Source organism: Heptranchias perlo, chromosome 4 (genome assembly GCF_035084215.1).
Source record: "Heptranchias perlo isolate sHepPer1 chromosome 4, sHepPer1.hap1, whole genome shotgun sequence".
NCBI lineage: Eukaryota > Metazoa > Chordata > Chondrichthyes > Hexanchiformes > Hexanchidae > Heptranchias > Heptranchias perlo.
This window is the reverse complement of record NC_090328.1, coordinates 28853522-28869953: the sequence shown is the minus strand read 5'-3', so window position 1 is coordinate 28869953 and position 16432 is coordinate 28853522. Positions and strand designations below refer to the sequence as shown.

The window sequence follows — 16432 nt, the reverse complement described above, 5'->3', positions numbered from 1 at the left end:
CATTGTTAGGCGTTTGACATTTGTACAGTTGTATGTAGGCCAATATATATTGTGCCAATGGTTCCCATCCCCTGCTCTTCACCCCCGCCTGTAAAACACTGAGTTGTTCTTCATGAGGAGTGCTCCAAGATGGCTGTTGTTGTTCTTCTTGGTGTTGTGTAAATAAAGAATCCGACATGGGACCTTGCAGGTCTGTCTGACTGTGTATCACATTGTGCAGAACATTTACCAGCTGAAACATTGGGGGAGCCCCCACGCTTTATATATTTTAATTTTAGACTTAGAAACCTGGAGGCTAAATTACTATTTTCACTAGTTTTGTCAAAAAAATCAGCGTGAGTATAAAATGGTGTTCCCCACTTAAAACTCACACCAACCTTTTTTGTTAAATTTAGCAAAGGCCAAAATTTCACCTACCCCTTTGCTTTACTCCTCATTGGTCAGTCTGTTTGGGCTGAGTCAGCTATAGCAAAAAGAGTTAACAGACAGTCTTCTCCCAGGTTTCTTAACTGACCACTAGAATGTTTTGTGGGAGTGGTCTGGGATAACTCTTCTACTCTCTGTCCGTAAGGGGAAGTGATTGGCCCTCTTGTTTATGTTCCTCACAGCAATGTAGATGCTAGAAGCGGTTGCGATGCCAGAAGGGGCCCTCAGGTAGGTCCTGTGAGAGGAGGCTGGCAACGACCTACAGTTGTTTTGTGGAGCCAGAAGAAGCACTCCTGCTCCTTCCAATTCCACAAAACAGAAAAATGTACAAATGTTTTGGGCCTTTTCTCAGCTGCCTCCAGTGGTCCCTTTCAGATTAAGCCACTTGACCCTGAAGAAGTAATTGTTGTCCAATTTCACATTGGGGTGCTACAACCAGTATCTGCCTAACCAAATCAGCCTGCCTCCTGTTTCAGGAGGACACCCCGGGTGGTTAAAAGTTGCCTGATTCAATTTTGCGTAAGGCACACTTCTGGGGTCAATTAAGCGCAGGAGATCGCAAACCAATTTTGGACCGCATTGCGCCTATTTCATGCCCGAAACATGGGCATGTTAACGTCCAATTTCTCCGCTAGATTTATTTTTATAAGCTTTGGAGAAAGTAATATCTCTGGTGAATTACCATCTGTCCAGTATTACATATATATTTGTTTTTAGTCACCGACATGTAACTGAGTATGGCAAAAGTGATATTAGAAGTTGGATGTAGTCAATCTTCTCTCTCTGACAAGGGGGTAAAATTCCCATCTTTCCTTAATTTAAGCAAAAAAGTATAAAGCGCAGAAATAAAATTGTTTCCTCATGTCTCATTTTATTGTTGAAATTAGCCAGGACAGGAATTTTGTTTTAGAAATATTTAGTGTTGAATATGAGGCTAAAATATTTCTCAAGAAATATAAAGGAATTACGTTGAGTATAGTCCAAATGGCTGGCCTCATATGCTTCATTTAAATGCTGGACCTCTTGGTATACCTGGCAAGTGCTGAACTGGATGTACAATTTCCTAGAAGAATACAAATGTCAGATCATGATAATTGTGCAACCAAATTATTACAACTATACTGGACTCCCATGGGGAAGGATGTTTTGGTTCCACTCTGTTTACTGTCACCATCAGTGGCCTAGTGCATGCCATCAAAAGGGGTATTCTCTTTGCTGATGACACCATTCTCTACATAGTAATGACCTTCCTATCTGAAAGTCAAGTGGTGACCAAATAACTGTGCCAGTTTTACAAAGAACTGAATCATGAGCGTGTAATCTTCAGTGCTAAAAAAATGAAGTCAATAACTGTTAGGAAAGATTGGCTCAGTCAGTAGCAATCTTGTCACCGTGTCAGCAGGTTGTGAGTTCAAGCACCACGCCAGAGACTTGAGTACACAATTCAGGCTGACACTTCATTGCAGTACTGAGGGAGTGCTGCACTGTTGGAGGTGCCGCCTTTCAGTTGAGAAGTTAAACCGAGGCCCCGTTTGCCCTCTCAGCTGGACATAAAAGATCCCATGGCACTATTTTGAAAAGAGCAGAGTAGTTCTCCCTGGTGTCGTGGCCAATACTTATCCCTCAATCAACATCAATAAAACAGATTATCTAGCCATTATCTCATTGCTGCTTGTGGGACCTTGCTATGTGCAAATTAGCTGCTGCACCTCCTACATTACAACCGTGATTGCAGTTCAAAAGTACATAATTGGCTGCATAGCGCTTTGGGACATCCTGAGGTTGTGAAAGGCACTGTATAAATGGAACGTTCTTTCTTTCTATAAACTCTTTTCAGTTCCATACATTCAGCTTCTTGGTTTAGTAACAACACTTGATTTACACTGGGATAAACAAATAATGAGATGGCTGGCAAAACTGGTGGAGGAGTGGCTGTTTTTGTCATCATCGGTATTCCACAAAACTTCTGTCCACCCCCTGATGCAGTATTGTTGTTGTGTTCATCAGACTGCAAAGCATCCATTTGTTTGTGGATTCTTTAGAAGTGGTAGTTAATTCTAAGGCAGTTTGGGAAATGCACAATGAGTTGAACAAAGTACTAAGTTGGGCAGAAATTAAATTTAATACAGACAAATGTAAAATACTGAACATAGAAAGCAATGGTGTTGATATAGCTAAGGATGAAGTTGAAAGAAATTAGGGGTCTTAGTAGACTCGATGCTCAACATGTTCAACCATTGCAGGGCAGCAAACAGAATGCAGAACTATACTGCCAAAACAGTAGAGTATAAGTCAGGGAAAATCATGCTCAAATTGTACAGTGCCCTGGTTTAATCACACCTAAAGTACAATTCTAGTCAGCGAGACAACAAGGGAGATATTCAAGCATTGGAAGCAATTCAGATAACAACTACTAGGCTGATCACTGGTGTCAGATGATTGAAGTAGGAGGAAAGACAGGAGAAACTTTTGAAATGAGGTGTCTGAGAGATGAACTTATGGAGGAATATAAAATAGTAGATGGCATAGAAAAAGTAAAGCTATGAAATTAAATTGGAAGGCTAGAACAAGATGGCACAGGATCAAACTAGTTAAAAGGCATTTTTTTGATGGATGAACTAAAATTAGATGAATGGGTTTTCCCATCAGTATTTATCTCATGATCTTCCGATCGCTTACTGAACTGGGCTTTTGGAGCCTGACTTAGGCTATAGGAAATCTTGAGTTTCTCACTGATACCCAGTACAACTTCTTCAAGTCCTTGCCTATTCTTTGAAAATACCAGGGTCAGATCTGTTAGACATTTGTCATGCTTACAGTTATCGCCAGCCATGGCTTGCTATTATGTTATTAATATATTAGACTTTGAGGCACAAATATTTCTGACTTTGTAAATGCTACAAACTGAGCTCTGGGAGTAGAATCCATGAGATTCAGCCACTGTCTGTGTTTTAGAGGGCAATGTATAAGCATATTATAAATTATTGATAATGGATGCCTTTTTAATTAGCACCCTGTATAAAGCCCTAAAGTTAGCTTTTGACAGAGGAATTCCAGCCCAAGGCCCTTTGGAATTCACAGATATGTAAAGGGAACAGTACACCAGTCTCTGTGATTAGTCGCAAGCATTGGATTTCAAATGGTTTTTATTGACAAGCCTTGATAAAGGGGCAAGGTCCGTACTGTAGGACGTCAAGGTTGAAAAGAATATGGACTAGAGGAGGACCAATTGGGAAGGTGGGAGGGGGCCGAGTGGGGGCCGGCAACGGTCATCGGCACCAGCCGGCTCCATATTCAGATAAGTTTTTTTGGTGGAGACCTGCAGCAGTCCCTTTAAGGATCGCTGGTTAGGTCGCATGTAGACCACATTTTCCTGAACGTAGTCGGCCCGGCACCATCCGCGTTCAGGGCAGTCCAAATTTGCACTGGGGGCTTCAAACAGGCATTAGGCCCCCTATTTGCATATGTAAAGGGCCTAACGCCTGTATCAGACATGAGTCCTGGTCGCCTCTTTTTCTGCCTTCTCCAAGATGGTAGGTGGCGCACATCGGCGCGTAATGCATAATGCTTAGGCGCCTATTTTGTGTCTGAAAAACAAGCACACTGTCGTTGAATTTCTAGGCTCTAGGAGCTCTACCATCTGCCCAGTCCATCAGACTGTTTGAACATTCTAGTTCCATATTCAGTTTGTGCAGTATTTAGAAGATTATCTTTCATGGCACAATCATTAAGTTCACAAATACCCTATGGCTCTGACTCAAGTCCATAATTCTAGTATGCCTGGCATCAAGATTCACTGGCAGCTGAATCTTTCTAGTTATGGACCTAAATATTTGTACAGATGGAAAACCCAACATCAGTTGGTTAATTCCAAAAGAACAAATAGAAAAGCATGTGCAGGGCAGATGAGCACAATTCCAATTTTTTGCAGCCATACTTAGAACCCATTATTAATTTGCATAGACCTGTGCCAACATAAATGTTGGCATAAAATTAAATAATTCATTGTTGAAACCCCGTCACATACTTATGTAGATGGACGTTGAGGTTATGTTGATAGACTGATAAATTGCCACCTAATTTTACTTCTGTATAACATTAGCATATGTAGTAAAAACATAAAACACATTTATAAAGGATGTATTTATGATTTTATTACACTTAACTTACAGAAAGTTTCTTCCTCATGCTGAGCGTATATAGTAAGCAAGGAGTCCCCCTCAGGCTCAGCTGGTTAGCATATGCACCAGTTGTCAGTCAGTGTTTTGGAGCCAGTCAGTGTGTCAGCATTTGGTAACAAAAACCAGTGAAGACTGGGTCCCTCCTCACAGTTCTACTCCAACTTGAGTCCAGCTGTTATTGCATCAGAAGGGCCCTCTCTGCTCTGACTGCCTCTCTCCACTAATGACAAGGATTACAGCCTCTGTACGCTTACAGTATGTACAGACCACTATTATGCCACTAGCACTGGAAACAGTGCTAAGATTAGAGAGGAACCCAGTCTGATGCATTAGCAGCTGCACTTATGTGAGAGAAGGTAGGTGTAAATAGATGGCAATGCAAGGATAGCAATAGAGGAGAGAAGGAAATGGGTTGTGAAAAGCAGAGTGGGAAGGAGGCAGAAGCTGAAAGTAGTGCTTTCAGAGAGAAGAGAGAAGTAGCTGGGAGAGCACTTTGGGACAGGGATGAAGGAGAGTGCTATCATTAACTGAAAGGGAGTGGGGAAGTAGAGTGTCAACTTGAACTGGGGGGACGGGAGAGTGGCTGGCTTGAACTAGGAGATGGGAGAGTGGCTGGCTTGAACTAGGAGATGGGAGAGTGGCTGGCTTGAACTAGGGAAGGAAGAATGACCAGCTTGAACTAGGAATGGAAGAGTAGCAGCTTGAACTAGGGGATGGAAGAATGACCAGCTTGAACTAGGGAATGGAAGAGTGGCCAGTTTGAACTAGGGAATGGAAGAGTGGCCAGTTTGAACTAGGGGATGGAAGAGTGGCCAGTTTGAACTAGGGGATGGAAGAGTGGCCAGTTTGAACTAGGGAATGGAAGAGTGGCCAGTTTGAACTAGGGAATGGAAGAGTGGCCAGTTTGAACTAGGGAATGGAAGAGTGGCCAGTTTGAACTGGAGGAGTGAAAGAAATGTTGGAGGTGGCAGTTTGAATTAAGGGAGGAGAAGGTGAAGTGCCAATATGAACTGGGAAGGCTGGAAGAGTTGAATGGGTGCAATTGTTCTGTAAACTGAGTCCTGAGGAGGTAGAGTATGTTTGTGTACAGGGGTGGTAGTGAGTTAGATGTGGGAGAATAAACGTTGAGGTAACTTTTGGGTAAGTGACAGTCTGGTTGGTCTGCTGAAAATTCAAATATCACTTTGATTTTCCTTTTCTTAAATTAAAAATCTATTAATTGTGAACTGTAAAAGTACTTAAAATTAACTAGAACACATTGCTTTTAATAGAAAAGTTCAAAATTTTCAGGGACATATAACCCTGGGTGCTCCCAAAAATGCAACACTAATTTTGTGCGCTGTGCACTTTATTATAATTTTCAGATCAATCAGTTTGAAGTGTTTGTGGCTCTCTGAATGGTTGCTTTAAGCACGATTCACTGCAAGAAGTGATTGACTTCTAATGGTCTTGTTATAAAATTCCTCATCTTGACTGTATCTCTGAGAAAAACTGTGCCACAGTGGATGAAACGTTGTCACTATTTTTGGCTGATTTGGAACCAAATGGTGAAATAGTATAAATCAAAGGTAACTTCAGAAAACAAAGCAAAAGTTTGCAAATTGCCTCACTAGAATGGAAGATTTGTTGATTGTTTGAAGTGTGGAACAGACCGACTTTAAAAGCAGAGTCAATTCCAGTTTGACTAACTTGGGAAAATAAACCAAGATTTCAAAGCTATGATTCCAGTTGTAGTAAACTAATAAGTTCCTACAGCTTGGGTTAGGCTTAGGCTCGACTATTTTCTATTGAAGAAAAGGGTCGTATGTTCGTATGTTCTGGTAACTGATGAGTGTCCATGTAGAGACTGGACATTTTACTGTTATTAAGTCAAAAAAACTCAGAAGTGTTCTTCATTCAGGATATTTTCCGAAAGTGTAGACATCAATACGAGGGAGCGATGTGATAAAACTATAGACACAAAGAAAACCCATATTTGTTAAAAAACACAAACTGTATGCAGCACGTTGATTTTTTTTGTGTGGCGTTCAATAGATCGGACGCTTTGATGAAACAGTGGACAAAGTTCTGCCATGTATATTCCAGTCTAAATTTGGCAACAAAGACGGCAGTGACAGCATGTCTGTAATATTGATTCAGCAGTCCTTGTACTAAGATAAACTGATAGTACTCTGTCACCATAGTAACTACTTGTTTGGTATGTAACAACTTACTGTGCGTAAGATAAGACGAGTGCCGATGCTTTGGGCACAGCTGCTAGTGAGGCTCTGATGGTAGAATGTTGAATTTCACGAGGTAACACCATAGTTACACAACTTGGGAAAGATGAAAGTCTGTTGACCATTCACACAATCATACAGGCGGTGTTGTAGAAGTAATGTGTGGACTTTGGACTCCATAAAGTCTAAACAGAATTTTCTTTTTGAAATCAAATTCATCAAGAGGGAAAGATACCAATGGAGTAAGGCGTATTGATCACAATTAGGGAAAAATACTAGGATTAAAATGTGCTGTGTAAAACAGTAGTCCCACCTGCACAGGCCACAATCCCGGCACTTACACTACGATCACACCTGCTAATGCCCCCAATGCTCACCCTGCCAGAATATGTGGCATCAGGGGGAGGGCACCTAATCTGTATGGGGCCAGCAGATGCTTGCGCCACTAGGAGCAAATCTCGGGCACCCGCCTGAAACTCCACAAGCCAGAAGCTCCAGTGTGACTTTCTCGTTCCGAGGGTGGGTGGCTGGATCACCCCATCCCCACCCCCGCCACCACTCACAGATAAACCTCTGCAGGCTGAGATCTCAGCCCGCCCCCCCCAACTGGGGCCCACTTCCGCCTTTCAGCAGCCCGGTATGCCTTTTCTCACTCAGTGTACCAGCCTCTAAACGCTCGGTCCCTTTGAGGCCGCGGATGCAGAAACTCCCAGCGCAGGGAATCCTCACCGCAAACAAGGCTGCTGGGAAATCCATCGCACGTCTGGGACCCAGCCTATCTGGGTGTCGGCAGAGTTTGCATCTGTCCCATAGTTATGGCGGGTGTCTGCCGTAATGCCCTAGCAATTTCGGCCTCAATATGTTTGAGAAAAAAGCAATGAAAACTCCCATTTCAGTCATCAGAAAATAGAGCCCTGATTTTAAACCAACCCGCCCACTGGGAATGGGATGGGGGAGCGGTTAAAATCATGAGAACCAACTTACCGCCACATTCTTGCCGGAAACCAGCCGACTGCCATTTTTTACTGTGGAGCTGACTCAGGTCACAAACACACTCACCAGAAAGAGGCAGGTACCTCATGAACAAATTCAAACATTGGACCAATGGTGTCATTTGGACCCTGACGCGATTTTTACTGGGCGGGTCAGAAGTCCCGTCCAGCGGCAAACCCGCTGAGTAAAAACTAGTGGGATTGGCTTCACAAAATGGACTGACATAACTGAAAACTGAATTTAAAGGGGCACTCACCTACTTAGGTCATTAGGATCCGTGTGCCATTGTGACTACTGCATCCCCAAGCCAGTTCAGAACTTCAGGTTTGCATCTTACTGATTTTTGACCCCCTTACCCAACCTCATTAATCGCTCACTGCTTATCATGGGTGCTGTTTTAGCTTCACTCCTTTGGATTGGCAAACAGCTGGGGGAAGAGGAGCAGCAGCAGCCTGAAGAACCAGGACAAGCATGAGCTAGTCCTTAGAAGACAGCAGGTGAAGAGGCTGCTTGTAGAAGGCCTTACCCAGCCCACAGAGGCTACAAGGCAAGAGTTACTCCCTTGGATATTTCTGAGGAGCAGTGCAGGAGGAGGTTGCGCTTCACCAGGCAGGCTGTTGCTGACCTCTGCAGCCTGTCGCCTGCTGGACCAGGGGGCCATGCTTTTCCAGTGGCCATCAATGTCACCGCCGCCCTTAACGCCACAGGCTCCTTCCAGACTGCTACAGGGGACAACTCCCACATCTCCCAGTCCGTATCATCAATACACTTCTTGGCGGAGCAAATCGTTACATTACCTTCGCAATGGATGGCAACAGCCAGAACGAGACAGCTCTGGGGTTTTCAGCAGTGGCCGGCTTCCCTCATATACAGGGCATAATAGAGCGCACTCACCAGGGCACCAGAAGATGAGCCCATAACTTATGAACAGGAAGAGCTTCCACTCCATCAATGTTCAACTGGTATGTGATCACTACTGAAGGATAATGCAAGTCTGAGCCAGTTCTGCTAGCAGCTGCCATGACACTTTCATTCTGCGATACTCATCCATCCCCCCACTTTTCCACTGATCCAGGAATGTCAGAGGATGGCTACTAAGGGACAAGGGATACCCCCTCCAAATCTGGTGGATGACACCCCTCTGCAACTCCACCATGCCTGAGTAACACAGGGTCAGTGAGAGCCATGGGACCAGCATGAACATCATTGAGCATACCATTGGCATTTTGAAGCAAAGATTCAGGTGGTTTGATCGCTCTGGGGCTCCCTACAATATGGCCCAGACAAAGTGAACTGCATCATTATAGGTCACTGCACAACCTGGTAAAGAGGATTGGAACTGGAGGAGGAGGAGCAACAAGAGGAGGCATCATCGTCGCTGGGTTAAAATCCTGGAACTACCCACCTAACAGCACCTTCACCATACAGACTGCAGCGGTTCAAAAAGAAGGCTCACCACCAACCTTCTCAAGGGCAACTAGGAAGGGGCAATAAATGCTGGCCTTGCTAGTGATGTCCATATCCCGAGAATGAATTTTATAAAAAGACAAGGAAGAATTGGATAAAGGTGAGGGAGAATCATAAGAAGGAGGAGGTAGTAGAGAAATTGGATAGGATAACAATAGATAAATAGGAGGTACTAAAAAGGTTGGCAGCACTCAAAGTAGAACAGTCACCCAGTCTGGATGGGATGCATCCTAGGTTGCTGAGGGAAGTAAGGGTGGAAATTGGATAGTAACAGACATCAGGAGGACATAGACAGACTGGTGAAATAGGCAGACACATGGCAGATGAATTTTAACGCAGAGAAGTCTGAAGTGATTCATTTTGGTAGGAAGAATGAGGAAAGGCAATATAAACTAAATGGTAGAATTTTAAAGACGGTGCAGGAACAGAGAGACCTGGGGGTGTATGTCGACAAGTCTTTGAAGGTGGCAGGACAAGTTGAGAAGGCTGAAAAAAAAATTACACAGCAAGTTGTAATGATCTGGAATGCTCTGCCTGAAAGGGGGTGGAAGCAGATTTAATAATAACTTTCAAAAGGGAATTGGATAAATACTTGAAGTGGAAAAAATTTGCAGGGCTGTGGGGAAAGAGTAGGGGAGTGGAACTAATTGGATAGCTCTTTCAATGAGCCGGTACAGGCACGATGAGCCAAATGGTCTCCTTCTGTGCTGTATCATTCTATGATTCTAGGCAGGGCAGCAGAACACATTGCAGCTAGAGAGGCCAGGGAGCGGTTGATAGAGCAGTGTTTTTGTTGACCTCCTCAATCCCCCTACCTGAAAAGTCACAAAAAGTTGCTCATTCCTTGTTACCCCCTTCACCACTGGCTTGATTCTGCATTAAAGAACGTTGAAACCATTCAGACAACCTCTATATCAATGATATTCTGACAATGCAGACTAACGATCTGTAATGAGAAGAAACCATAGATCAAAATTGCAAATATAATGAAGGTGTTGACTTTAATTCCGATAAAACACAATATTGTATTAAATTCTTTTGTCACCCATGTGATCAAACCACAGTGTTTTTCTTAAAAGGAGATTTATTAACTCTAATACTCCTATGAGGTGCTTCCCCCTGTCGCTTTAATAGAGTTGTTGTAAGGCTACTGTTGCTCATGTGGGGGCTCTTGAGTTGTTTGTGGATGGTGATTTCTGGAAACTTTTGTCTTTTAGGGCCGGACTGCAGAATGCCAGGGCATTTTGGCCCAGCTGGCATTCCAATAGTTGATAGAACTGCTTATGTGAAACAAGCACTTTTACATCGAGTTACATCAAAACTACAGCACAGAAATAGGCCATTTGGCCCAACATAAGAACATAAGAATTAGGAGCAGGAGTAGGCCATATAGCCCCTCGAGCATGCTCCGCCATTCAACAAGATCATGACTGATCTTTGACCTCAACTCCACTTTCCCGCCTGATTCCCATATTCCTTGATTCCCCTAGAGCCCAAAAATTTATCCATCTCAGCCTTGAATATACTCAATGACTCAGCATCCACAGCCCTTTAGCGTAGAGAATTCCAAAGATTCACAACCCTCTGAGTGAAGAAGTTCCTCCTCATTTCAGTCTTAAATGGCCGACCCCTTATCCTGAGACTATGCCCCCTAGTTCTAGACTCTCCAGCCAGAGGAAACAATCTCTCAGCATCTACCCTGTCAAGCCCCCTCAGAATCTTATATATTTCAATGAGATCACCTCTCATTCTTTTAAACTCCAGAGAATATAGGAACAACTCCTCATCCCAAGAATTAATCTAGTGAACCTTTGTTGGACCACCTGTAAGGCAAGTATCTCCTTCCTTAGATAAGGAGACCAGAACTGTCCACAGTACTCCAGGCGTGGTCTCACCAAAGCCCTGTACAGTTGTAGCAAGATTTTCTTACCCTTGTACTCCAACCCCTTTGCAATAAAGGCCAACATGCCATTTGCCTTCCTAATTGCATGCTAACTTTGTGTGTTTCTTGTACGAGGACACCCAGATCTTTCTGAACACCAACACTTAATCGTTTCTCACCACTTAAAAAATATTCTGCTTTTCTATTCTTCCTACCAAAGTGAATAGCCTCACATTTCCCCACATTATACTCCATCTGCCACCTTCTTGCCCACTCACTTAACCTGTCTATATCCCTTTGCAGGCTTTTTGTGTCCTCCTCACAGTTACTTTCCCACCTACCTTTGTATCGTCAGCAAAATTTGATACATTACACTCGGTCCCTTCATCTAAGTCATTAATATAGATTGTAAATAGGTGAGGCCCAAGCACTGATCCTTGCAGCACCCCACTAGTTACAGCCTGCCAACCTGAAAGTGACCCATTTATTCCTACTCTCTGTTTTCTGTCCGTTAACCAATCCTCTATCCATGCTAATATATTGCCCCCAACCCCATGAGGCCTTTTCTAGAGAAAAGAGCACCAGTCTGTTCAGCCTTTCCTGAGAAGTACACCCTCTCAGTTCTGATTTCATCCTTGTGAATCTTTTTTGCACCCTCTCCAATGCCTCTATATCCTTTCTATCGAGTTGTGATGATCTGGAATGCACTGCCTGAAAGAGTGATGGGAGCAGATTCAGTAGTATCTTTCAAAAGGGAATTAGATAAACACTTGAAGGGAAAAAAATTACAGGGCTATGGGGAAAGAGTAGGGGAATGGGACTAATTGGATAGCTCTTTCAAAGAGCTGGCACAGGCACGATAGGCCGAATGGCCTCCTCCTGTGCTGTCAATACTATGATATTATGATAATATGGAGACCAGAACTGTGCACAGTATTCTAAGTGCAGTCTAACCAATGTCCTATACAAGTTTAACATAACTTCTCTGATTTTCAATTCTATCCCTCTAGAAATTAGCCCCAGTGCTTGATTTGCCATTTTTATGGCCTTTGCTACATTTAATCATTTGTGTATCTTTAACCCTAAATCCTTTCGTTCCTCTATGATTCTCCTTGCAGAACTAGGGGCTATAAATATAAGATAGTCACTAATAAATCCAATAGGGAATTGTGAAATTGTACTTTCGATTCCTGAATCCAAATCGTTAATATAAATTGTGAACAGTTGCCCCAGCGCCGATCTCTGTGGAACACTACTTCCCACCTTTTGCCAGTCTGAGTAGTTACCATTAGCCCCTACTCTCTGTTTTCTGTTTTGTAGCCAACTTGCTATCAAATCTGCTGCCTGTCCCCTGACTCCACATGCTATGACTTTAGTCATGAGTCTACAATGCGGTATCTTATCGAAGACCTTTTGAAAATTCAATTATATAACATCCACTACATTACTCTTATCTACTCTTCCTGTTACTCCTTCAAAGAATTCAGTAAGGTTGGTTGAGCATGTCTTTCCCTTCTGAAATCCGTGCTGACTATTCTTTATTAAATTTTGTTCTTTAGATGTCTTTCTATTACATCTTTGAGTAAGGATTCCATTATCTTTTCTACCATCGAAGTTAAGCTAACTGGTCTATAGTTCCCTGGACTTGTTCTCACTCTCTTTTTAGATATAGCAATAACATTAGCTGTCTGCCAGTCCTCTGGCACTATTCCCTTTTCCAATGAATTTTTATATATATGTAATAGTGCCTCTGCTATCTCCTCCCTAACTTCTTTTAATATTTGCAGAGACAATCCATCTGAACCAGGGTTTTATCTTCTCTAGGTTTGATTAGTATATCCATTATCTCCCCCCTTTCTATCTTAAATGTTTTAATATCTTTTTTGATCTCTTCTTCTAATGTCATGCTCATCTTGTTAGTCTTCCTGGTAAATACTGAGGCAAAGTAATTACTTAATATTTCTGCCGTTTTGCTGTCGTTACCTGTGAGTTTATCTTGTGCATCACCTACTGGCCCTATCCCTTTTCTGATTTTTCTTTTGTTATTTATGTGTCTGTAGAATACTTTACTATTTCTTTTTATAATCCTTGATAATTTAATCTTGTAATTCCTCTTTGCTTTCCTAATTGTTTTTTTGACTTCTTTCCTAGCCTCTTTGTATTCCCTTTTGTCATCCTCTCCTTTATTGTCTATGTACTTAGAGTATGCTTTTTTCTTTAGTTTCAATTTTACCCTTATCTCTTTATTCATCCATGGTGTTTCATTATTGGCTAGTTTGTTCTTGATTTTTAAAGGAATATATTTCTGTTGATCACCATTTTAAATATTTCCCACTGCTGTTCTATCTCTTTGTCAAAACTTTTTTCCAGTTTATTTTCCCTAGTTCCATTCTCGTCCCCATAAAATTAGCTTTCTTCCAATCTATTGCTTTGGTCTTTGTCTTACTTTTGTTTTTCTCAGTCATTGTTTTAAACCTTATTATGTTACAACCACTATTGCCTACACTTACCTCTCTTATCTGTTCTGGTTCATTTCCCATTAATAGATCCTCAGTGATTCCTCTCTTGTTGGGCTTCTCACATACTGGGGAAGAAAGAAGTCCTGTACACACTGTAAAAATTCCCTTTTCCCCATTCCCTTCCTCTTCTTGCCAGTTTATTTGGGGATTGTTGAATCTCCCATGATTATTATTCTTTTACTCATTTCATAGATTTGTCTACATATTTCATCCTCCACTTCCCTTCCACTATTAGGTGGTCTGTAGAATATACCTATTAACCTGATCGATCCCTTCTTATCACTTGTCTCAGTCCGAATGGATTCTGTTTCTACCTTAATGTTACTTTTGTCCCTTTTTTCTATTGCCATTATGTTGCCTCTAATTAGTTCATTTACCCCACCCCTCTTCTTCCTTCCCTATCAGTTCTAAATACATTATATCCTGCAATATTTAACTGCCAGTCCTGTTCCTTTTGTGTAACCATGTTTCAGTTACCCCTACTACATCTGGCTCCTCACTATAAATTATTGCCTCCAGTTCCCTGTTTTGTTTCAGATGCTGTGCACGTTGCTGTACAGGCAATTTAATTTGTTTTTAGTCATTGTTCCCCTCACTTTATTTTTAACAATCGTTTTGTACTTTTTTTTTATTCGTTCATGGGATTTGGGCGTCGCTGGCGAGGCCGGCATTTATTGCCCATCCCTAATTGCCCTTGAGAAGGTGGTGGTGGTGTATTTGTTGCCTGACCGTTTACGTTACCCTTATTCCTTACCTTGGTCTGACCTATACTCTCATTTCCTATTTCCTTTTTCTTCAGACTTATGTTATTTTCATCAGATCCCTCCCCCCATCTTACTAGTTTAAAGTCCTATCGACAGCCCTATTTATCCTTTCCGCTAGGACACTGGTCCCACTCTGGTTCAGGTGGAGCCTGTCCCTCATAAGAGACTATTAGTTAAAGTTGAAGCTCATGGAATTGAGGGCAAATTATTGACCTGGTTAGGAAATTGGCTGAGCGGCAGGAGACAGAGAGTAGGGATAATGGGCAGGTACTCAAATTGGCAGGATGTGACTAGTGGTGTCCCACAGGGATCCGTTTTGGGGTCTCAACTATTCACTGTATTTATTAACGACTTAGATGATGGGATAGAGAACCACCTATCCAAGTTTGCCGATGACACAAAGATAGGCAGCACTGTAAGCAGTACAGATGGAAACATAAAATTAGAGATATTAATAGATTAAGTGAATGAGCAATACTGTGGCAGATGGATTTCAGTGAAGGAAAGTGTGAGGTCATCCACTTTGGACCTAAAAAGGATAGATCAGAGTACTTTCTAAATGGTGAAAAGCTCGAAACAGTGGAGGTCCAAAGAGATTTAGGGGTCCATGTACTTAGATCATTAAAATGCCATGGACAAGTACAGAAAATAATCAAAAAGGCTAATGGAATGCTGGCCTTTATATCTAGAGGACTAGAATACGAGGATGTAGAAGTTATGCTACAGCTATACAAAGCCCTGGTTAGATCACACCTGGAGTGATGTATTCAGTTCTGGGCACTGCACCTTAGGAAGGATATATTGGCCTTGGAGGGAGTGCAGTGTAGATTTACTAGAATGATGCCTGGACTCCAAGGGTTAAATTACGAGGAGAGATTACACAAACTAGGGTTGTATTCCCTGGAATTTAGAAGATTAAGGGGTGATTTGATCGAAGTTTTCAAGATACTAAGGGGAACTGATAGGGAGATAGAGAGAAACAATTTCCTCTGGTTGGGGAGTCGAAGACTAGGGGACATAGCCTAAAAATTAGAGCCAAGACCTTCAGGAGTGAAGTTAGGAAACACTTCTACATACAAAAGGTGGTAGAAGTTTGGAACTCTCTTCCGCAAACGGCAGTTGATGCTAGCTCAATTGTTAATTTTAAATCTGAGATTGATAGATTTTTGTTAAGCAAAGGTATCAAGGGATATGGGGTTAAGGCGGGTATGTGGAGTTAGATCACAGATCAGCCATGATCTCATTGAATGGCGGAACAGGCTCGAGGGGCTAAATGGCCTACTCCTATTCTTATCTTTCTGTTTTCCTAACGGTACAGCTCCTACCTGTGCCAGTACTGGTGCCAGTGTCCCATGAAATGGAACCCCTCCTTCCCACACGAGTCTTTCAGCCACGTCATCTTCCTGATCTGTTTATCCTTATGCCAATTAGCATATGGCTTGGGTAGTAATCCCGAGATTACCACCCATGAGCTCCTGATTTTCTCTTAGCAGGACCTCTTCCCTTTTCTTCCCTATGTCATTGGGCCCAACATGGACCACGACAACTGGATTGTCCCCCTCCCTTTCCAAGTTCCTCTCCAGTTGCTCTGAGATATCCTTTACCCTTGCACCAGTTAGGCAACACACCCTCTTGGACTCTCGGTCACGACTGCAGAGGATGTTACCTATTGCCCTAATTATCGAATCCCCTATGACTACAACCATTCTATTCTGCTCCTCCTCTCCTTGGACTGCCTCTTGCTCCCCGGTGCAATGGTTAGCATTCTGGCTGTCCTCTCCGCAGCCTGCATCCTTATCCTTAGAGGTAGCAAGTACCTGTTAGATAGGACCAGTGTCTGTGGGACCTGATTCTCTACCTCCTCTTCATTCCCCTTACCCTGCTGACTAACGTGTCAGAGTGTCTCTAACTCGGACTCCAGCTCAAAGATTCTGAGCCGGAGTGTCTCAAGCCAGAGACATTTACTGCAGATATGGCAATC

The 16432-nt window shown here is 42.6% G+C and overlaps 1 protein-coding gene across 1 annotated transcript in view; it reads left to right on the top strand.

Moving 5' to 3' along the window:
* Nucleotides 1–16432, top strand: part of pde8b (phosphodiesterase 8B) — a 190736-nt gene that overhangs the window by 83161 nt on the left and 91143 nt on the right. The gene's annotated exons all lie outside the window — the stretch shown is intronic.